The sequence below is a fragment of the Ambystoma mexicanum genome, chromosome 3q (assembly GCF_040938575.1).
Source record: "Ambystoma mexicanum isolate Mex_15411 chromosome 3q, UKY_AmexF1_1, whole genome shotgun sequence".
Classification (NCBI taxonomy): Eukaryota; Metazoa; Chordata; class Amphibia; order Caudata; family Ambystomatidae; genus Ambystoma; species Ambystoma mexicanum.
The window spans coordinates 59,839,581-59,861,671 of record NC_090926.1 but is presented as its reverse complement, the minus strand read 5'-3'; the positions used below and the strand labels follow the sequence as shown (position 1 = coordinate 59,861,671).

The 22,091-nt window shown below is 45.2% G+C and overlaps 1 long non-coding RNA gene across 1 annotated transcript in view; it reads right to left on the bottom strand.

Annotated features, from left to right (window-relative positions):
- Positions 1-15,280: 15,280 nt before the first annotated feature.
- The window catches only part of LOC138582112 (uncharacterized), a 52,089-nt gene continuing 45,278 nt past the window's right edge, over positions 15,281-22,091 (bottom strand). Inside the window, exon 2 of the long non-coding RNA XR_011304950.1 lies at positions 15,281-18,626. This is a non-coding gene — a long non-coding RNA (uncharacterized lncRNA). The remainder of the gene's footprint in view (positions 18,627-22,091) is intronic.

Genomic DNA, 22,091 nt, shown 5'->3' with positions numbered 1-22,091 from the left:
TTTTAACCCCAGAATGAGCTTCCCTTGTTGCAATAGGGACTGTTTGTGTGGGTTCCTTCCAAATTATGGTCATCGCATGCAAACTATGTTGGGTGCATGCTAAATGTGAAACTGTAAAGATCACTCTGAACCCAGCCAAACCCCCACTATGTGTTCCACAGTAACCAATAGCTAAGCAAGCTGAAGAAGGCATTTGTCCCATTATCAAATCATTGCTCGAATAAGCAACCATAGTACTACTGTAAGGGAGGCATGGTATCACAAGTGAAGACAGACACAAGAGATATACTGTTCAAGGGTGTTTATTGAGCAAAAGGGTTGGATAAACTCCTGTCTGGCCCTATCTCTAAAGATGGGAGCACGCTCTACCATCAAATAATAAATAAAACAGTCCTAGTTGTGTCAGTGAAAACAAAATGGCCTATACTAAATAAACCTATTGCCTACCCGTATGCTATTACAATAAATGGGTGCATGGGAAAAGGTGTATGACAAGGAAAAACAGTGTTCTAACATAAAGGATCAAGGTGGATGAGTCAGCTCTCCTCCCCACTTGGACATCACGGGGTAAGTCGTTCCCCAGAGACAGGATGACACACTCTGGCTCAGGTCCTCAAAACAAAGACAGTTCAAAACGTGGACTGAGGCCTGCCTGGCCTTCTACGTTAAAGCCTCTTTTTGCAGCTTTCAAACACAGTTCATCAAAAGTTCATGCTGGTCTCCCTCGATCAGGTTCGGACCTCTCAAAGCAAAAGTTCACCAAAAAGTTCACATTGGTCTCCCTCAGTCGGGCTCAGACCTTTCAAAGCAAAAGTTCAACAAAAGGTTCACGTTGGTCTCCCTCAGTCGGGCTCAGACCTTTCAAACAGCATGCTCACGTAGGTCTCCCTCAGTCGGCTCAGACCTTTCAAACAGAACTTGCAGGGGTTCTCTTCTCCAAAATCAATTCACATGCTTTAGGGGTTCCATTCCACTAATTTATCACGCTTCCGGTCTCCCTCAGTTGAGCTCAAACCTTTTCTTGATGTCAAAGACGTTCGAATGTGTGTGGCTTTTATGATAGACCCCCTCAGGACCACTTCGACTTTTCCCTTTTAACTCACAGTCCTATAGCATTATATCAAAAGCATTCCACCTCTCACAGAGACTTTCAAATGGGCTACTTCCTTTCAATGGACCACTACGCTACTCAGTATCGCTGGTTTCACAGCTATCAGTATTTCAAAGTTAACCACAGGTTTGCCTTTCTTTGCATCTCATCCACATGCGTGCACCTTCAATTATGCAATATAATTTAGCAACTTCAATCTTTGCTTAACACCTTGCATTTCGCTTGCTGTAATTCTTGTGTGAAATGCAAGCTAAAACAACATGGCGTCGGTGCGCAGCCATTTTGGACACTCATCTCCCATCACTGAAATAAAAACCTGCGTTTCTGCGGGCCTCGTAAAATAAACGAGCATTTCAGTTGCGAAAGCAGAGCAAGGTCACATAACTACATAAATATTGCTGCTGAGTGGACTCACTGTAGAGAGAATAGTTATTGTATTGTCCACTGAAGGACGAATATGTGGAGGGAGTCAGAGCGGTCTGCAGGTGCATGATAAGGGGTCTGGGAATTAATGCAAGGAGAGGGCCGCTGGGTTTTTCCACTCCTGACTGTTTTTTTCTACTCTGTGCCCCTTCCACTTGTGATCTGCTCTTCGGCCGAGGATAGACATAACTGAGACACAAAAGAGAAGAGGGCATTCTGTGGCAAAGTTGGTTAGAACTTGGACCCTTGAGTGATGCAGTCTCGCTAAGAGGGAGGACGCTCCACTTTAGACCCCGGTAGTATGAGTGATCTCTTCACCTACCTACTTTGGGACTAAGCAGTGTTGAAGTGGCCAAGATGAAAGTGTCTTCTGCGTCCTTGCTAACATTGATGCCATTTTTCTATATGTTTTTATATATCTGATTATATGTCTGTTTATGTATGTTCATATATACCTAGTGAATAAAGGGCCTATAACGAGCCATTTTCATTTTTACTACAATGATTAGTCTAAGTGTGATTTTGTGTGTGTCTGAGTGCAATAACTTGTTTTGACAGGGGCCGGGGAAACGTAAGTATAAGGGTATTCCTCACGTGGCCAAGCAAAAGCAAAACACTTACCAACTCACCGGCTGTGTGCATTTCTTTCTTGTCCCCCTTCTTAAAGTTCACACATGGGTCTCCCTCAGTCAGGCTCAGACCCCTCTCAAAGTTCACAGCTGGGCCTCCCTCAGTCAGGCTTGGACCCCTCTTAAAGTAAAAAAAATAAACGTCTTTGGACTTCCAGTCCCAGAATGCACTTTTTCTTATTTCGCTCCCACTTAACTAGCTCCCCGAAAATGGCTTTCACACTCCCTCGCCACACTGCAGCCTCGCCTGTACTCACAGGCCCAGCAATTAGGCAGTCTTTTGGTCCTCCAGGCCTTCCAGGGTCTCTCCAGCTTGAATTTTCCTCCTGGCCTCTGTGCTCCATCCCCTGCTCGCTCTAAGTGTGCCTGTGTGCTTTGCCTTTTAAACTGTCTGGGAGGCTCAACAGGTTTCAGCAGGGAATGATTGTTAAGGGAGGCCAGACCTGGCCTAGCCTAATTACCGTGAAAACATGGCAACTGCCCTTAGGAATTCCTGGTACATAGGTTCCTATGGGTAATCCTCATTGCACCCCTTTTCCTCTTCTTAGTGTTTTAGCATTCTAGTTTAGAAATGGGATTTCTAGAAACGAAGTAGGAATTGTGGGAGTTGCAGTTTTTTCGAGTGGTGTTAGAAAAAGTTAGGAGAATATTGTCAGAAGAAGGGTAACGATTTGTTGTTGTGAAATATAGGGTGTTATGTTTGTTCTCCTACGACTCCCCTTGATGTGGGTATCTGTTGGAATTGGGGAGGGGGCAATGGCACAGGACCTATAACAACCTATAAAGGTGGAGGAAATGGCGGTTAAGGGTGTGTCGTAAAGGGGGGAATACCGCTTCTCTCCCGAGGGCATTCCTCCAGCACCCTGCCCAGGTGATCCACCCCCAGCATCTGCTTCTAAAGACGATGGCCGTGCCTGGCCACCTGAACTAAGAATCTCTGGGGTCTATAACTGAGAACGCCCTCAGGTTTGTAACATACCCTTCCCCTAAAACTCTGGCCTTCAGCACAAGGAACGTTTATAGCTGGTCTTTCCATGAGTTCTTCCTCCCTATTTATGGGACAATCTTTTTTAACCCCCACAGAAATAGCATTGTTCTATTTGGGAGGATTCTGATTCAGTTATGGAAGTTATGGAAGTGATCGAAGCTACAGATAATGAGTTTCTCCTTTTTTTTTTCAGGTGGTAAACATTTGTTTCGGGGGGATTGTGTCACGATTAGTCTCTGCCTTCTCAAACTCCTCCTCACCTGTCTGTTCCAGTACTTCTTCCGTCTTTATTACAGCTTTCTTCTTCTTAATCTTTTCTCCTTCGGCGGGTTTCTTCTCTTTTTTTTTGTCGAAGGTAGGGACGCGCTCCCTCGGTAGCCTCCGTGATCTAGCTGATAACAGACCAAGGGAATACCTGAGGAGTGCGCCCTAAAGAATGGGGAAAAAGCCTCCTGGCAAAAAACCCCTATCAGTATTCAGGTGTCCGTGGAATACCAATGTCCGAAATAACTTGGAGATCTTGATAACTGTTAGTAGCCGAGCTCCGGATACATAGTATGAATATCCACACCTTGCTCAACTATCGTGCCGGCTGAGCTGTGGTTGAGAGAGGACTCGAACTCGGTCCGTCGGAACACCGGAGAGGCGTTACGAACGGAACAACAAAAGAAAGAAAGAGGAAAAGAAATAGGTAAGTAAAAGGACAGAAAAGTAAGCACAGTCGAATACGCTCACAGCGAAGATATACTAACGCTGAAGCGCCGGCTGAGAGAGAAAGACGGGAAAAATACTTACACGGAAGACGCCGAATAGAGCGCGTCGTGTAAGAAAGGACAGAGGACAAAGACCCTAATCACCTTACCTGAAAACCTGAAATCACCTCCAGTGTAGGGAAAGAATAGGAGGTAAGTAAGCATAGGAGGGTAAGTAACGGACTTGAAAGCAAAGGTAAGTTGAATAGCTAGATGCTGAGAGCGACTAGCTGGGCACGTAACGGGAACGATACAACGCGCAGAGCGTTGCTATGGCCGCTAGTTATAGAGTACGTCGGCCATCTTGGAATAGACTAGACCAACAGAATGGAACAGGCCACCATCTTAGTAGTACTTCCAACGACTAGCGATTCTCCAGGGCTGGTGCATGACAGTATGCCCCCTTCGATACCTGCCTCCTCCAGGCTTCCCTGGGTACAGCCTATGAAATCGCTGTACAAGTTTGGGAGCGTGCATATGGGATCTTGGTTCCCAAGATCTTTCGGCCATGGGAAATCCCTTCCAATGGATAAAATATTGAAGGGTTCCTCTTCTGTAGCGGGAATCTACAATTCTGGCTACCTCATATTCTTCAGGTTCTTCGGGTGGAGTGATCACCGTCCTTCTCAAAGGTCTCTTGTATAGATCTCTTTGATGGGTCTTGAGTAAAGAGGAGTGAAAGACCGGGTGTACTCTCCGCAGAGAGTGAGGTAGTTTTAGTTTGAAGGCTACGGGATTGATCTGGGCCAGGATTGGGTAGGGCCCTATGTATCGTGCTGCGAATTTCCCCTTATGAATCCAACGCGGTAAATATCGTGTAGATAACCAAACCAAATCACCGGTCTTCCAGAGAGGACCCGGAGTACGTTTGGTGTCAGCATAGGTCTTATACTTCTTGCGGCTTTCCTCTAAGGTTTGTAGAGCTTCCTTGTGTGTACGCTTGAGATCCATCAGCATCCTTTCCAAGGCGGGAGTTGGAGTCTGGCTACTGAAAGATAAGGCTCCTAGATGATGTGGGTCATAACCATAGGTGCACCTGAAAGGACTCATCTTAATTGCCGTATGAAAAGTGTTGTTGTAAGCGAACTCTGCCATTGGTAACAGAGCTGCCCAATTGTCTTGTTCCCTGTTACAGTAACAGCGAAGGTATTGTTCTAGACTAGCGTTTAGTCTTTCGGTCTGTCCATTGGACTGGGGGTGATATCCCGAGGATAACGCTTTTTGTATAGCCAACTGGTTACATAGTGAGTTCCAAAATTTTGAAGTAAATTGCGTTCCTCTGTCTGAAACTATGGACCGTGGTAAACCGTGTAACCTTACAATCTCGCAAAGGAAGACTGTAGCGGTCTCTGAGGCTGAAGGAACTCCTGCGAGAGCTACGAAATGCGCTAACTTGGTGAAAGAATCAATTGTCACTAGGATCACCTTCTTTTCCTGGGAAACTGGGAGTTCTACTATGAAGTCCATTGAGAGGTCTTCCCAGGGGCGTGTGGGAGTCTTGGCTTGATGTAGGAGTCCAAGTGGTCTGTGGCGAGGGGTCTTATTGATGGCACAGATGGGACAAGTTGACACGTAAGAGGTGATGTCTCTTCGCATCGACGGCCACCAGAAACTCCGGGACACCAACTCGAACGTAGCCTTCTCCCCTTTATGTCCTGCCAATGGTAGATCGTGGCAAAAGCTGATGGCCTGTCTGCGAAGATCAGTGGTGGGTAGGAATAATGCTGAATGATGAAACCACAATCCTTCGCGTTCCTGTAATCTGCCTGACTGTTTCTCTTCCAGAGCATAATCCTTGAGTTCACCTTGAACCTTCTCAAGGAATAGGTTAGCAATTGTAGAAAAGTGGTTCTCAAGTAGAATCTTTTCCTTTTTAACCTCCGATAGATCTTCCTCCAACCAACTTCGGGATAACGCGTCTGCCACACTGTTCTGGGATCCTGGTATATAGGTGATCAGGAAATCAAAGCTTGAAAAGTAATAGGCCCAACGGGCATGTCTGGAATTCCTGCATTCCATTTGTTGGAGAACCTTGAGATTCCTATGATCCGTACGAATAACAAATTGATGAGAGGCTCCCTGTAACAAATGTCTCCATTCTTGACAAGCTGCCCGCATTGCTAATAATTCCCTTTCCAGAACTGAATAGTTCCTTTCGCTTCCGGTTAGGGTGCGAGAGTAGTAGGCAATAGGATGTTCTTCTCCGTTGCTTCCTTCTTGTAACAAGACAGCTCCTAAGGCACCCCCCGAGGCATCGGTCTCCAAAATGAATGGTTTATTCTGCTCGGGCTGAACCAAAACCGGGGCAGTGATGAATCGTCTTTTTAGTGTCTCGAATGCTGTTTGTGCTGCCAAGCCCCACTGAAAAACTGTACCCTTTTTGAGGAGTGCTGTGATGGGTAATACCAGATCAGAGAAGTTGGGTATAAACCGGCGGTAAAAGTTCGCCAGGCCTAGGAACCGTTGAATCTCCTTGACTGACGAGGGCTCTGGCCATCTATCTATGGCCAACACCTTCTTGGGGACCATACGAATACCTCCTTCTGATAATATAAATCCCAGGTAAGGTACTTCTGTGGTCTCAAAGAGACACTTCTCGGGCTTGGCGAAAAGTTGATTTTCCAATAACCTACGGAGTACTTCGCACACATGTAGCCGGTGTTCTTCCAAGGATGGAGAGAAAATTAGAATGTCATCAAGGTAAACGACTACCGATATGTATAACATATCGGCAAAGATCTTGTCAACAAATCTCTGAAATACCGCTGGGGCGTTTACCAGTCCGAATGGCATAACACAGTACTCAAACAACCCCAGCGGCGTCCTGAAAGCGGTCTTCCACTCGTCTCCTCTCTTTATTCTCAACAGATGATATGCCCCACGGAGATCGAGCTTGGTGAATACCCTTGAATCCCTGACCGCCTCCAGTATGTCTCTGATAAGTGGCATTGGGTATCTGTCTCGGATGGTTATGCTGTTCAAGCCCCTGTAATCGATACAGGGACGTAATTCCTTGGAGTCCTTCTTTGATATGAAGAACAATGATGCCCCTCCTGATGACTTTGATGATCGAATAAGCCCATTCTTCAAGTTGGAGTTGAGGTATTCCTTTAAAGCTTCCTTTTCAGATAAGGATAATGGATACATCCGGCCGAAAGGTAAGGAGGTCTCTTCCTTTAGATCGATGTTGCAGTCCTCTTGGCGGTGAGGTGGGAGGAGTCTGGGGTTAATGTCTTCAAACACCTTAGCGAAAGTCAGATACTGCCTAGGTATAGAGGATATCGAGAGATTGCAATGAGTAGTAGGGAGACTGGAATGTATCTCCTTTGGAAATTCCATAGCCTTCATGCAGTGTTCCCGGCAATACTCGGCGTCGAAGCTTAACTTGTTATCAGTCCAGTCAATCTTGGGGTTGTGTCTTCTTAGCCATGAAATACCCAATATCAACGGAAAATGAGCTGCTCTGATAACATCAAACGTGAGGGTTTCAACATGATGATCCATTTTTACAGTTATAGGTTCCGTTTCCATGGTAATGAGCCCAGATGAGAGTGGACGGCCGTCTACTCCCTCAACTGGTATCGGTCTGTCCTTCTTTCTTAGTGGAATCTGGTTTTCCTGAGCCCATGCTACGTCTATGAAATTTCCGGCTGCTCCGCAGTCAAGCATTGTCAAGACCGAAAGGTTCTGTCTCAGACTGTAGGAAATGGACAGCTGGAATACCATCAGACGATTGTCTTCTATTCCTTCATTAATGGGTCTTGTGAGGTTGCAAGGGTTTGTACGGTGGTCCCCATGGCTTCCCTTGCAAGAACCTGGGGTCTGGCGTTTCCCTGTCTCTTGGAAGGGATATCAGGGCAATCCTTAAGCATGTGAGTCGCTGAACCACAATACATGCAAAGGTTGAGCTCCTGCCTTCTTCTCCTTTCCATCTTGGTTAGCGGTCCCCTAGTGGCCCCTATCTGCATTGGCTCTTCCAACATAGGTCTTTCCCTCCTTCCTGAAGGTGGGCTGTAGCGTGGCGCTGATCCTCTTCCTCGTCTCTTCTCTGCCCGTCTTTCCTGTAGACGATAGTCAATCTGTAGGACTAGCGTAACCAGCTCTTGAAAGGTGTTGGGACGTACTGCTCTAGCCAGTTCGTCCTTCAGTTCCTCATTTAACCCTCTCCGGAAGATGGTTTGTTGTGCCGTATCCGGCCATCCAGCTGATGCCGCCAGTGTTTGGAATTGTGCAACATAACTCTGTAGATCTTGGTTACCTTGTCTGACATCAAGATAGGCATCGTACTTAGAATACTGTACTTCAGAACGCTCAAACCGGTTCTTGAAGCCTTGTATAAACAGGGTGTAATCGTTAACCAAAGGGTCTTGATTGGTTACCAAAGGGGTAGCCCAGGCTAGGGCGCTTCCTGTCAAGTTGGCTATGAGGAACCCAACTCTGGCCCTTCCAGACTCGAATGCCCGAGGTCGGAAGGAAAAGTAGACGGTACAGGCATCGAGGAATTCTTTAATATACCTCGGGTTTCCATCATATTTACCAAATGTGAATGGCATTGGAGGTAAATCATCTCTACCCACCTCCCTAGAGGCTGCTTGCTGTCGTAGAAGAAGGTTCTCTGCATGCAGTGATTGCATGTCAACTCTGAGGCTCTGAATGGCATTACACATGTCTTGAATTTGTTCTGGTGACGCCATCGTGTCTTCTGGGCGTTGTATACTATCACGATTAGTCTCTGCCTTCTCAAACTCCTCCTCACCTGTCTGTTCCAGTATTCCGTCTTTATTACAGCTTTCTTCTTCTTAATCTTTTCTCCTTCGGCGGGTTTCTTCTCTTTTTTTTTGTCGAAGGTAGGGACGCGCTCCCTCGGTAGCCTCCGTGATCTAGCTGATAACAGACCAAGGGAATACCTGAGGAGCGCGCCCTAAAGAATGGGGAAAAAGCCTCCTGGCAAAAAACCCCTATCAGTATTCAGGTGTCCGTGGAATACCAATGTCCGAAATAACTTGGAGATCTTGATAACTGTTAGTAGCCGAGCTCCGGATACATAGTATGAATATCCACACCTTGCTCAACTATCGTGCCGGCTGAGCTGTGGTTGAGAGAGGACTCGAACTCGGTCCGTCGGAACACCGGAGAGGCGTTACGAACGGAACAACAAAAGAAAGAAAGAGGAAAAGAAATAGGTAAGTAAAAGGACAGAAAAGTAAGCACAGTCGAATACGCTCACAGCGAAGATATACTAACGCTGAAGCGCCGGCTGAGAGAGAAAGACGGGAAAAATACTTACACGGAAGACGCCGAATAGAGCGCGTCGTGTAAGAAAGGACAGAGGACAAAGACCCTAATCACCTTACCTGAAAACCTGAAATCACCTCCAGTGTAGGGAAAGAATAGGAGGTAAGTAAGCATAGGAGGGTAAGTAACGGACTTGAAAGCAAAGGTAAGTTGAATAGCTAGATGCTGAGAGCGACTAGCTGGGCACGTAACGGGAACGATACAACGCGCAGAGCGTTGCTATGGCCGCTAGTTATAGAGTACGTCGGCCATCTTGGAATAGACTAGACCAACAGAATGGAACAGGCCGCCATCTTAGTAGTACTTCCAACGACTAGCGATTCTCCAGGGCTGGTGCATGACAGATTGTCACTCTCTTCCCTAACTTTGTCTGAGGTAATCTCTTCTGTTGCCTCGTCTCTCGGGTTCTCCAAGCTTTTGTAGAATTTGTTTCCTCCTGTAGGGCTTGATGACATAGGGGATAAAATGTGTTCACAAATATATTCATCCCCATCAAATGGAATAGCAGGTTTTTCTAAATCGCAGGGAGGTATTTTAACCAGGAGGGTTTCGCTCTCTTTCCACTTTCTTCCAAACCATGGATTGCCTACAGGGATTTTTGTGAGGAGAATTTGGTATTTTGAGACTGCGGGAAAGAGGAGTCCTCCCTTTATAGATTCTGTAGTTGAAGCATACGTCTTTGTATTTCCAACCTCATGTAAAGTTTGGGGTGTGAATTTAAAAGATGTATCTGGAGAGAATGATTCCTGTTCCCTAAACTCAAGACGGTAATAACTGAACGGAAATCTCAACTCTTCCCCTAGGGTTTCCGAGTCCTCAAAGCAAGTGAGCGGATGTTTAGGTGGCATCCTATTGTTGGGAAAAGAGGTTATTCCCTGTGTTTCATTCTTCTTAGGATAACTTATCTGTTCTTCTTCTCTGAAAACGTCAGGGTGGCTGCTCGAGGAGAGGTCAAGTAGATGTGTGGGCTTGTTAGTTTTCTCATACAGTGGTTCTCCCAGGTTCTCATATATATAATTTACCAGAGGTTTACCCCTATTAATCTTCACGGGATTAGCAGAATTATTAAATAGAAGTAATCGCAAGTCACCTCCTCTAGCAAAGAGAAGTACTATTTTTAAATCTTTTCTACTGCAAGGCATCAAATAGACCAACATACTAGTGGGAAAACTGATTTGTAGTTCTAACTATTTTAGGATTGTATCTCTCCCTTATACTAAGTGGTCTTGGGGCCATAGGAGGTGATAGACATTCTCTTCTACCCATTTCCTCTCGGGGAGAATAGCTCGAGGAGTCAAGGGGTGACCTTGCCTAGCCTCATTTCCGGGACAACATGGCGACTGCCCATAGGAATCCCTGGTGCATAGGTTTCTATGGGTAATTCTCATAACACCCTTTTTCCTCTTCTTCTTCTTAGTGTTTTGGTATTGTAGTATAGAAATTGGATTTCTAGAATGGAAGTAGGAATTGTGGGAGTTGCAGTTGTTTCGAGTGGTATTAGAAAAAGGAAGAAGAATAGTGTCACAGGACAGGGAACAATTTTGTTGGTGTGAAATATAGGGTGTTATGTTTGTTCTCCTACACCTCCCCTTGATGTGAGTACCTGTTTGAATTGGGAAGGGGGTAATGGGATAGGACCTATAACAACCTATAAAGGTGGAGGAAGTGTCGGGTAGGGGTGTATCATAAAGGGGGGAATACCGCGTCTCTCCAGAGGGCATTCCTCCAGCATTCCCCAAGGACCCCCTGCCCAGGTGATCCTCCCACACTGATCCACACCCAGGGTCTGGTTCCAAAGGCGATGTCCATGCCCTGGCCACCTGAACAAAGAATCTCTGGGGTCTATAATTGAGAACGCCCTTAGGTTTCTCACAGTACCCACATGTAATCCCCAAATCTTCCTAAACTAAAAAAAAAGGTAAAGAGGTCTACAGTGTTGTTCAGGACTTATGCAAAGTTAATGCTGCAGTACTGGCCTCCTTCTCCGTGGTTCAAAACGCAGCCACAATCCAGTCCTATTTTCCAGCTACCATGCTCATTTCACAGTTGTTGATTTTTATTCGGCTTCTATCTTGATACCTGTACACACAGACAGCCAGTACTGGTTTGGCTTTACCTATAAAAGAATGGGGTATATGTACAGAGCCCCACCCTTTTCTCAGAAGTTGAAATAAGATCTTGACTAGCTCAAGTTCAAAAAAAGGATCCGTCTTGGTACAGTATGTAAGCGTGCAAACAGGACTCTTGATTTATTGACAGCTCTTGCTCATAAGGGTCACACAGCTCCTAGGGAAAAGGTGCAGTTTTGCTTGCTCTGGGTACTCCATCTAGGCTATGACGTCTCAGCAGCCCAAATACACTTTTCCCAGGATCACATTAAAAGGTGATAAATCAGAAGTCCAGGCCCCAGACCTAAATACAAATGAGGCAATTCCTCAGAGTGTTCAGTTACTGTCAACAATGGATATTGGTATATGCTTCAATAGATAAGCCCCTCCAAGCCCTGACCCATGATTCGGTTACCAAACCCCTGCCATGGTCTAAAGAAGCTGAAGAAGTCTTTGTCACCATTAAGCAAGAGCCACGGCCTTAGGGCTGCCAGACTACCAGCAACCCTTTGTTCTGTTTTGCGATGAATGGGAAGGCCCTGCCCAGGGTGTGTAACCGAAATACACAGTGACAAGCACCGTACCATATCATAGCACAGCACAGTATGGTGTTCAATCCTTTGGCAGCTCACTCGCCAGTATGCCTGCGAGCAGTCACCACCACTGCCCTGTTGGTAGAAAAGGCTGATGTGTACGTTTAGGGTTACCCAGTGACGGTCGCTGTGCCACATGCGGTACTCGCTCTCTTACTAACAAGTGAAGAGCAACACATTTCAAGTTTCTGACTCATCAAGTTTGAGAAGCTTCATATATCTGCTGCCAATGGCACGCTTGGCTGATGTTTGTTTTGAATCCTGCCTCTCTGCTCCCAACTCCCTGGGACGGGGAACGTATGATTGTCTGCCTGTGGTAGAAAGTCATATGACCCCATGTGCTGATTTAAAAGATACTCTTTTGCAAAATCCCAAATGGATCCTTTTGTGGATGGTTCTGGTTTTTGAAGAGCAAAAGGAAGAGGGGTTGGTTGTGTTGTTGTGTGTTCTCCCCGAGACGTGCTAGAAGCTTCTCGATTGCCAAATGTCAGATCTGCCAAGGTATCCTAATTTACTGTCATCAGTCGAGCATTCATTTTATCCAAAGATAAGTCGTCCACATTTTACACAGACTTGTGCTATGCTCATGGTAGTTCATGATTTCGGTGGGGTTACTGAACCTCGGCTGGTACCCAATTTTGAATGGGAAATGTGACTGCTTTGCTACAAGCTTTATTACTCCCTTCTGCCCTGGCTATCATCAAGTGCCAGGGGTATGACCCCTCTCAAACCTTTACTGCTGTGGACAACGCTCTTGCGGACCAAACGACTCGCAATGCAACTTTACAAGGGTCCCTGGCTCCTAATATATCCTTATATTTGTTTCAGTTAAACAGTCACTGATTGCCTTTGCAGTCTGGATGTGCCTCAGAATCAGGCCCCAGCCCGAGATGGAGTCTGGTCGAAGATGTTATATAAGTTACACTCAGACGAAATTCAGGGTGGGAAAGCTTCATTGAGGGTATGGGACACTTCATTTCAGGATTAGGATTGAAATTGAACAGTGACAGGCTGTCCAAACTGTCCAAGTTATTGGAAGAAATTGATAATGAACCCACTTACTCAATTTCTTTGATGGCTCACAAGCAGGTTACCATCTGCAGCATGGTGCTCCGGAACCAAGTAGCAGCAGACATACTTGCCTCTAAGGAGGTGCATGTGCTGTCGCAAAAACTGAATGCTAGACATACATACCAAACTCTGATAGTAATATCACCTAGATTGTCTCCCACATACACAAAACTCTAGCTGGCATAGATGAAGGTAATGCCCCAAGGTGGTCATGATCATCTTGGCTTACACATTCCATTGGCTTCTTGGGAGTATACATCCTACACAGTCATGGTGGTACTTATTCTTTTTGGGGTATTTTGTATTCCTTTTCGTCAGATGCTGGTTTTCCAGCATTCAGAAGCTACAGAATTTCTTCAATGAAGAACACTGGCAAACAATTACAGCTCCCTGATAAGCAATTGTATGAAATGTATTATGATGAATCCTGTGAAGTCATCACTAAAACCCAGCCTAAAGTGTCCTCTCATGTGGCCAGGGGGAAGCAGCTGCTACCTGATCCTAACCCTGGGGGTGGTATCAGGGGGAAGGATCACATGGGAGGAGAAGGCTATAAAGGGGAAGTGTTGACACCACTAGGAGGGACACTGTATTGATCTTCTGAGGATAAAGAGGAAATAATTTCTAGATATTTAATAGCATACTATGAATGTAAAAAGAACATGTTATAAAAAGTAATTTCAACAGAATAAAGTTGGTATCTCAGGGACTCTGGAATTAAAGATGAAAACCTTGGATTGTCATAAATCTGTCTTAATGTAAAGCCCTCCCTCTAATGTGAAATTGCAGACTCTTTCCATAGTAGCTTTCAGTTTACAGAACAATCTAACTTAACTGAAAATAACATTGAGCAACTTAATTCTACACATTCTTCTATGGACTTCAGTTCCCAGAATGCTAAAAGTACTGGGACAAAGAAGAGGAGCTTAGACGCAATGAGGACTCAGAATGTTGAATATCCAAAGGTGTAGTCTAGTCGTTGCCAATTGAAATACCTGATCAGGATATATAAAACACAAGCCAAGACCCAGCTGGGTTATGTAGGTGAAGCAGAGGAAGAAGGTTGAGGAGAGGTCCATGGCATCGCAGTAGATGCAGCTGAGAGAGACACTATCATCCGAGGTGCAGAGGCAGCCACGGAGAGCAGGCCACTTGCAGGAGCCACCTCGATGAGAGAAAATAAGAAGAATTGAAGAGCATGCACAGCGGAAGGCAGCATACTACTGGGAAGCCCAGCAGACCAGACCGCCTTCCAGAACAGTATGTGGCAGGTGGGTAGAGCAGCAGATGATCAACGGAGCTTTCATTGCTACTGGAGACCGCTGCGCAACATACCTATGGCTTGATAAATAGATAAAGAAAATGAAACAAAGTGGCAAAGAGGGAAGTTCCCTCTTAAGGGAATTCAAGAGGGGAATGTTTGTTAACAACATTACCCACAGCCAAGAGAATACCAAAAGGCTTTGGGTGAACTACCAGTGTAAGAAGCCTCCAACCAATACTGCCCCACAGCCAAGAGGCTACGAGAAGTCCATATTAAAACAATCACTAGTAAAAGTTCACAACCAGCATTACCATCAGCCAAGAGGTTGTGAAAAACCCGTAAGAAAGCAACTGGAGCATAAACTCCATTTTGAGAGATTTACTTATGGGAAAGCATATATCTCACACTACCTATAGCCAAGTGACTCTTCCTTTTTGGGATTTCAATGGGAGCAATCTCGTAACTCAAACTGATATTAATCAGAGGGTTGTTGAGAAGTCATTAACAAATCTATTGAAGATAATTCTTGTACATATTGTTCTCCGTTTACGGAAAATGGGAACACAAGCTGTCTAGAGTTAAGAGACTGTAAGCAGAGGCAGTTGTTGTTTAAATCTTCTTCCAAAAGAGATTGGTGTGGAGAACATTGGAATCAAGAATGTCGTCAAGTTTGAAGTTAGTTGTAGGAGGTTTCTTCCTGGAAGGCAAGTAAACCAGAAAAGGGCTTATAAAGGCCAGTCCTGGCAGGTGAGCGGACCAAGAAAGAAGATTATGGTTTGATATCATTGTGGCAGAAGTATATGTGAAAAGACCTTTTAATGTATGAAGAGAATTCACATACTTTATCGTTTATTGACAAGCAGCAGAAGCAATGAGACAAAACTGCTTTTAGCTATCCTGACTAACGTGTTCTATTTCAAGAAGTAATGATGAGAAAGATTGATGTGCTTGACAAAGAAGGGGTTTCTTTTGAAGAAAGTATTAAATGATAATAGAACAATCGCATTTAGTTTTCGAACCTGTGGTTCGGAGAAAGTCAATCATCCTTACAAGAAGTATATTGTGGATTTATTTAGAATTATCATCCAAGTATGGTGAATACGACATTTGTTGTTTCTCCAAGAAGGACACTGTGGTTAGAAAATACTTTTGTACTTTTCTTGAACAGAACTTTGTTCAAACTGAACTGTTATTTGAGTACTCCTGAATTGATTCAGGGGCAGGGAATACAACCCTGATCACAAGGAGTGTTTTTCAAGAATATTTAAGTTTGAAACTGTTTTTGTTGAACCAAATGCCAGCCATATTTTCCTTGTATCATTTGATTGTATGTATTAGTGTGAGGGCCCGAAGTATTTTGGACACTAGGTCATTTTTCTTTAGTTTTAGTTTTCTATGTTGGGACCTCTCTGTTAGGTAAGGGAATGCTAGGCCTTTATCAGAACCCCTTTCTCCTTTGAATAAAAGGCAACCTTTGAGAAAACTTTACCTTTGTGACTGTCTCGTGTTTCTGTCCCCTCACAGTAAGCTCCTCAAAGGATAGATGGATGAGACTGGAGTGAAGGTCTTCTAAGAGGGATTTGTGGTGAAAATGTGCAATATGCGGTCATAGTTTTATGCTTAATTTAGCTCTGCATAAAACCTCACCAATATCTGCCATATTTAGCTGTGTGGCTCCCATGATTTGAATTAGCCCAGACCTGTGTAGTAGTGTGCATGGTCTAATCAGGATGAGTCTCCATGTATGCTGCAAGAAGCGACACGCTTTGCAAACTGTTAGCTTCATATTTATTTCCATTTTGGCTTCAGTAAGCAAGGTTTCTTGCCCAGTCACGTATAGTTTGCTACATTATGTGGACCAGGCATCACATGAGTCCTTTGGGGACCGCAGTCTGGACAAGATATTGCTGACTTTCTTTAATTGTATCCATAATCATATACCTCTCGCATCTAGGTGTGAAAAACGGCTAAGACTGTGTGCCTAGCTGTGCAAAGACTGTAAAATAGGCAGGAGACAATCTGAATTGTTCCCATCAAATATTGTCCAGTGCGCCCTCTACATAGTACCAGGGCTCGAAATTAAGATTGGATAAGCAGGAGCTAAAAGCAGTTCCAGGATATCCAGCATTAACTAGTGACCAGGAGCTACCACTGGGGAAGGAGGAGCTAGAACATAGCGTTCCCTGCAAATGTAACTTCAACATAAGATGCAAACATATCATTTTGTCCATTATTTATGATCCCTTATCCTTTAAATTGTGTATAGATGTGTCCTAATGTTTATTTTTAAATTGTCCCAAATACACACCGTTAAATTCGCATAGGTGTGTTTGTTCATCATCCGTTGGCCTGGGGGAGCCAAAAGTAGCTCCTGGTAGCTGTTGCTGTCAAGCTAACCAGGCAATTCTAGGCTACAAGCAGGAGAAAATAGCTCCCAGATCCCATCACTTTTGAACCCTTTAATACTCAATGGTGACTGAAGGTATCAAAATCTATGTGTCCTCATCAATTATCATAATAACTATGATGTACTTCACTTTTCATACAACTTGCTGTAATGTCTACTTAATTATTCTTAACTTTCAATAAAAATTAATTAACTCAAAATCTATGTGTCCTGGGAAGAGGGTTGTCAGTGCGTCCTCTGGACACGAGGCTCTGGGTTTGTGCCGTCCTGACCTGTTGATGTCTGTTTGCTGCCTGCCATTAAAGAAGTTTACCAACTTTCTCAGTTTTGGATTATTGGTAGATCTGTGGATTTCCATGACAGATCCATTTCAGTTCAAAAGAGCAAAGAAAGCCACATCACAGTAATCCAATGGACAACAGATGGCACAATGAAAGTCGCAATGGAGAAGTGAATGGGTAAGGTTCATTTAGGTTAACTAATTTAAATCGTATTTATATAAATGACAAGGCAGAGACTAGAATAGCTCCAGACAGGCTTCAAAATGTACACTTGGCACTAGCCACTGGCACGTGATATTTGACTCAGAGCTGCAGGGGCGAGTCAACGTCTTATAGCTAGTAGCGTGTGACATTTTTACCCCTGGCTGCAGGGCTGTACATAGCAGATGATGAAATAACTAAACAAGATGAGAAATGCTATATGGTCTCACATTCAAGGCATGATGATATCTCTGTTGAAAGTCACAGATGGCCTGAATAATTCACTCAGTCTCGAGGATGTTTCGACAGACTCATTAAACTACAATGAAAGGTATATGGACTGTTCTTTGAAGCAATGTTGTTAGGCAGGCTATTGATCAGAAGCACCGGCTGGGAAAGATGGCACGAGGGCCGTCCCCCGTCACCTCGCATGGAATTCTCACCCTATTCTAGGTATCTGTAACCACCAGCTGGTGCTACTGCAGGGTAACCCCTACTGTCGAGTAGTAGTTCTTATTCTAGGAATGGTTTCCCTAATTTGACGCTCACTGACTCTCTTCCAGGATATCCTAACTTTCCCTATTCTCCCCACGGGTTTGTTTTCTAATGTAAAGTAGGAACAGTGCCTGCAGTTGATCAGTAGGAATGTTCTATTCCACTCACACCTAATCTTGCCTTTCCCCTCTATTCTACCTGCTCCTTCTCCCTTCACTTCTCCCCACCAGTCAGCTTTCACTATGATATTTTACTCCTCCAGTCTTTTTCCTCCAGCCTTTTATGTTACCTCTCCTTACTGATTTTCCTTCCCACTAACTCCCCTCCCACCACTGACGAATCTTTTCACCCAGTAATAGTATTCTCACAGTCACTACGTACCCTATTCCCACTAAACAATTGTCACACACACAGAGACTGCAGACCCAATATGACTTTGAAACCAATAACTCACATTCTTTAACAATCTCTTCCAAATATGCCACTCCTTTGTCCTACTGTTCTCTTGGTAGTCTTACACCTGCACTGCTGAGATGACCTACTATACCCACAATTCTCTGTTTTCTGTCTCCCTTTAGGTACCCCCTCCCTTCTCAGGAAATGGTTCTCCTCCCCTAGCCAATCTGATTCGCTCTCCCTGACCCATGACGCATATATGCAAAGGGAATCTTTCAAAGGGGGCTTAAGCCCCACCCGCTGGCTCTTGCTGCATATTGGCAGTGTATCGAATCTTTGATAATTGTTGATTTTATGGGGGAAACATATTCCCAATCATGTCTATAAGTGTTTTGTCCATGGTGGTTTGGTGAGGTTATCCAGGAGCCTTTGCCAGTACATCCAACTTGGACAACGCTGTCTGTGATTGTCGCGTATGCCCACGGCTCTTTCCTTGTTCTCCACGCTCGTCCGGGTTGGCTTGAGTCGCTCAGCAGGACTCGAGTTTCCCTTCAGATGTAGGTTGTGTTACTGCTGCTTGGTCAGTCTGATACTCCTGTTGTTGAAATTGATCTGCAACAAAAGAAACACTGGTGAGCCTGTTTGGCAGGGAGAGGGGGCTACCCGTCAGCCTGACAAGGTCTAGTCTTAGGACCTGATAGGAAACATTGTATGTTCAGACAAGTTGGCAGTCTGAACGGATATAAAATTCCAAACCTGCAAAAGGGCAAACACCTTGCCAGTTTAATGACAATCCCTAGCACTGGAAGGAGCATCTGTGAAATTCATTGCAATCTCTGGCAAAACTGGAGTACCTAGTATGAAGGTTCAGAAATGCAAGGCAACAACTTTGTAAAGGCGTTTCACAAGTAGCCCTTTTATTAACTCAAAGGGTGTCATAAACACCTCGCTATCCCTAACTTAAAAAGGATTTCCCTGCCTATCGAAATACAACTAAAGGAACACACTGTAATAAAAGGAATCTGTCTCTCACACTTATACATACATTAAAATAAAGGTTAAATATGGCAATGCAGAGTTTACAGAAACAATAGTTATACTCAACATAAACCTGATACTTATGTGTCCTTGTAGCCTGGGTTGGATTCCCTTCCCCAGGTTCAAAGCAGGATTTTCAATCAAAATTCCAAAGAATAAAGTTCCTTTTGTATAGCCAAGGTCTACTCATAACGTTCTTCCTACTCCACAAGTCTTTCAGTTGGCACTTGACAAAGTTTCCACAACACGAAAAGAAAAGTCTATGGGCCTCATCACAAATTGGGCTGTAGCCCTAAATGCGGCGGTAAAGATATTACCACCGCATTTAAGGGCTAGCTCTATCAGGAGTGGGGCGCTAAAGGGGCTGTTTTACCTCCAGCTTTTTTCTGTAGGTAAAATCCCATTTAGCACCCTGTTTTCGGTGGCATTACAGCTGGCTGTATTAACCCACAGTATTAGCGCCGAAAATGTTTCATTGGACCCAAAGGACCCAATGGGGAATGGGGATTTACCGTTAATGCCCAACCTGTGATCTGGTGGTAATACCACCAGACCGGTGGGTGCTAAGGCTATTACAGTCAGGCGGTATTACAGCCGGGATACAGCCCAACTCGTGATGAGGCCCTTTATCTTTAAACGGATATTCAATAGCTCAATGTCGCTTCTTCTTCTTAGAAATAACAACAACGGTTTGTCAGAATGGCTTTCTCCTTGAAAAACAAAACACTTCCACATCTCTTCATGATTCATGACAATGTTTTTGTCAAGATGATTTCTACCACGGTTCATCAAACACAATAGTGGCCTTGCCACTTTCTTTTCTCTACCACCTTCAACTACAATGAAGTACTGTAATGTCTCGTTCCTGGTCCACTAACCTGCCAGCACTACCACTAACAATCTGTGTCCTGGCATACTCCCCTGCCAGGACAGAAACTCCTAACACTACTACAAGTACTTTGTGGTAAGGTTTGCTTCACACTTTTAGAAAAGTCCTTGACTTTTAACAACATCAAGATACACAACTTCTTTGATGAAGACACAATACACATGAGTGCTGTTTGTTCCAATGATCTACTTGCCAGAGACAATGCAGGCTGTTCTCTCTTTCTTGATACTTCTTAGAAGGAAGGCTTCTCTCCTGCCACTTTTTATTTCTTACTTTCTTATCAAACAACTGTTGACAAGATCTCTTTATCACATATGCTATTCTTTGGCTTGGGCAATGCTTGTTGTTGTAAGGCTTAAGGATTGCCTCTTCCGCACTTTGGGAATAATGGTTACAATCTCTTTCCAATATTGTTCTCTTGTTAGTTTTCCAATTGTTCTATCTTGATGGTCGTGCAGATATATGGAACCTGGTCCCCAAGTACCACACGGGAAGAAGTGAAACCACTACCCGTGCAATCTTTGAGGCCACAGGTGTAGAGTGTCGTCAGCCTGGAACCGGGAACATTGGAAGACCCCCTGACCGCTGCAAGGCAAGGAATGGTTATGTTACACACAATGGCAATGAGAAGTACTTCAGAGTGACAAAAGACTAGTACGAGGGGCTTACCTAATTAAGGCGGAGGGGCAGTCTGAGTAAAAAGTGAAGCGGGAGCTTCCGAATAGCCGGCGGCAGCAGCAGGCTGGTGAAGGTCTTGGTAGCACTCTGGGAACACACCTGAGCCAATGTGTAATGCAACGTTGTTGATCCTTAAACAGCCCAGTAAACAATCCGAGGTTGAGAGCCAAGAAAAATGCCAGAGCCAAGGGAATCCAATTCCAGTGTCCAGTAAACAAAGCCAGAGGTCGAATTCCAAAAGACAAGAAAATATGGCTGAATCCAAAGGGCGATAACAAGAGGCAGTCCGTGAAATGCCAAACAGTCCTCTGAAGAAGTAGCTGTGAAGCATTTCTTCCGCGTTTCCCCGATCCATTTGAATGCGAGTAAGATTACATGATGCGGGTCACGCGGCCCGAGTTGCGTGTCACGTGTCCAGCGATGTAAACAGAGAATGTTGTTTCCTGACCACGTGACGCAGGGAACTCTGAGCACCCGTGTAGTGCCGATAACCATGGGGAAATCGCCACGGCAGGTGCCAATGGAAGACAGGGCGCAAGGATCCTGGTTTACCAGCTGGGAATCCCCACTTCGGAGCGAGCCGCTGCCGCTGCCGTCGGATACGTGACTGGGAACGGGGAATGCAAGGGGATTGCTGGGCGGTGGATGTGGGATCGGACATGAGAGAGCCCCCCCAAAGGCCCACGACCCCGTGGGTTGGACGGGTGATCGCGATGAAAGTGGGCAATCAACCGCGGGGCATGAACATCCCAGGAGGGAACCCAAGAGGGGTCCTCAGGACCATAACCTAACCAGTCCACAAGGTACTGCAGACGACCCCTACAGATGGGAGAACCCAGAATGACACTGACCTCAAACACATCAGGGGACGACACAGATACAGGAGCAGGAGGGGAAACAATACGTGTGGGTTCCGGGCATGGCTTAAGTAGCGAGGTATGAAACACCGGATGGATCCGCCAGGCCAAGAATGTCGCAAGGCGTAGGGCTACAGGGTTCAGGATTTTGCCAACCCGATAGGGACCAACAAATCGAGGGAGTCATTTACGGCAACCAGGAATGTGTAAGTGGCGGGACGATAACCATACCTGATCCCCCACCCGATACGCAGGCGCTGCCACATGCTTCTTATCAGCATTAGCCTTCATGGAGGCCTCAGCCTCACGTAGATGGACAAGGGTCTGGGCATGGGCCGTAACCAGATCGCGGGCACAGGCAGAGGCAGCAGGGGTGCTGGAAGATGTAAAATCTGGGAGAGGAAGGGTGCGGGGATGCTGGCCATAAAGGGAGTAGAAGGGGGAAAAACCAGTGGATGAATGTAGTGTATTGTTGTAAGCAAACTCTGCAAGGTGTAGTAAATTGAGCCATGTTCTCTGATATTGGAGGGTCAGGCAGCGTAAGTATTGCTCCAAAGCCTGGTTCACCCTTTCCGTCTGCCCATCGCTCTCCGGATGGTAGGCGGAGGAGAACCG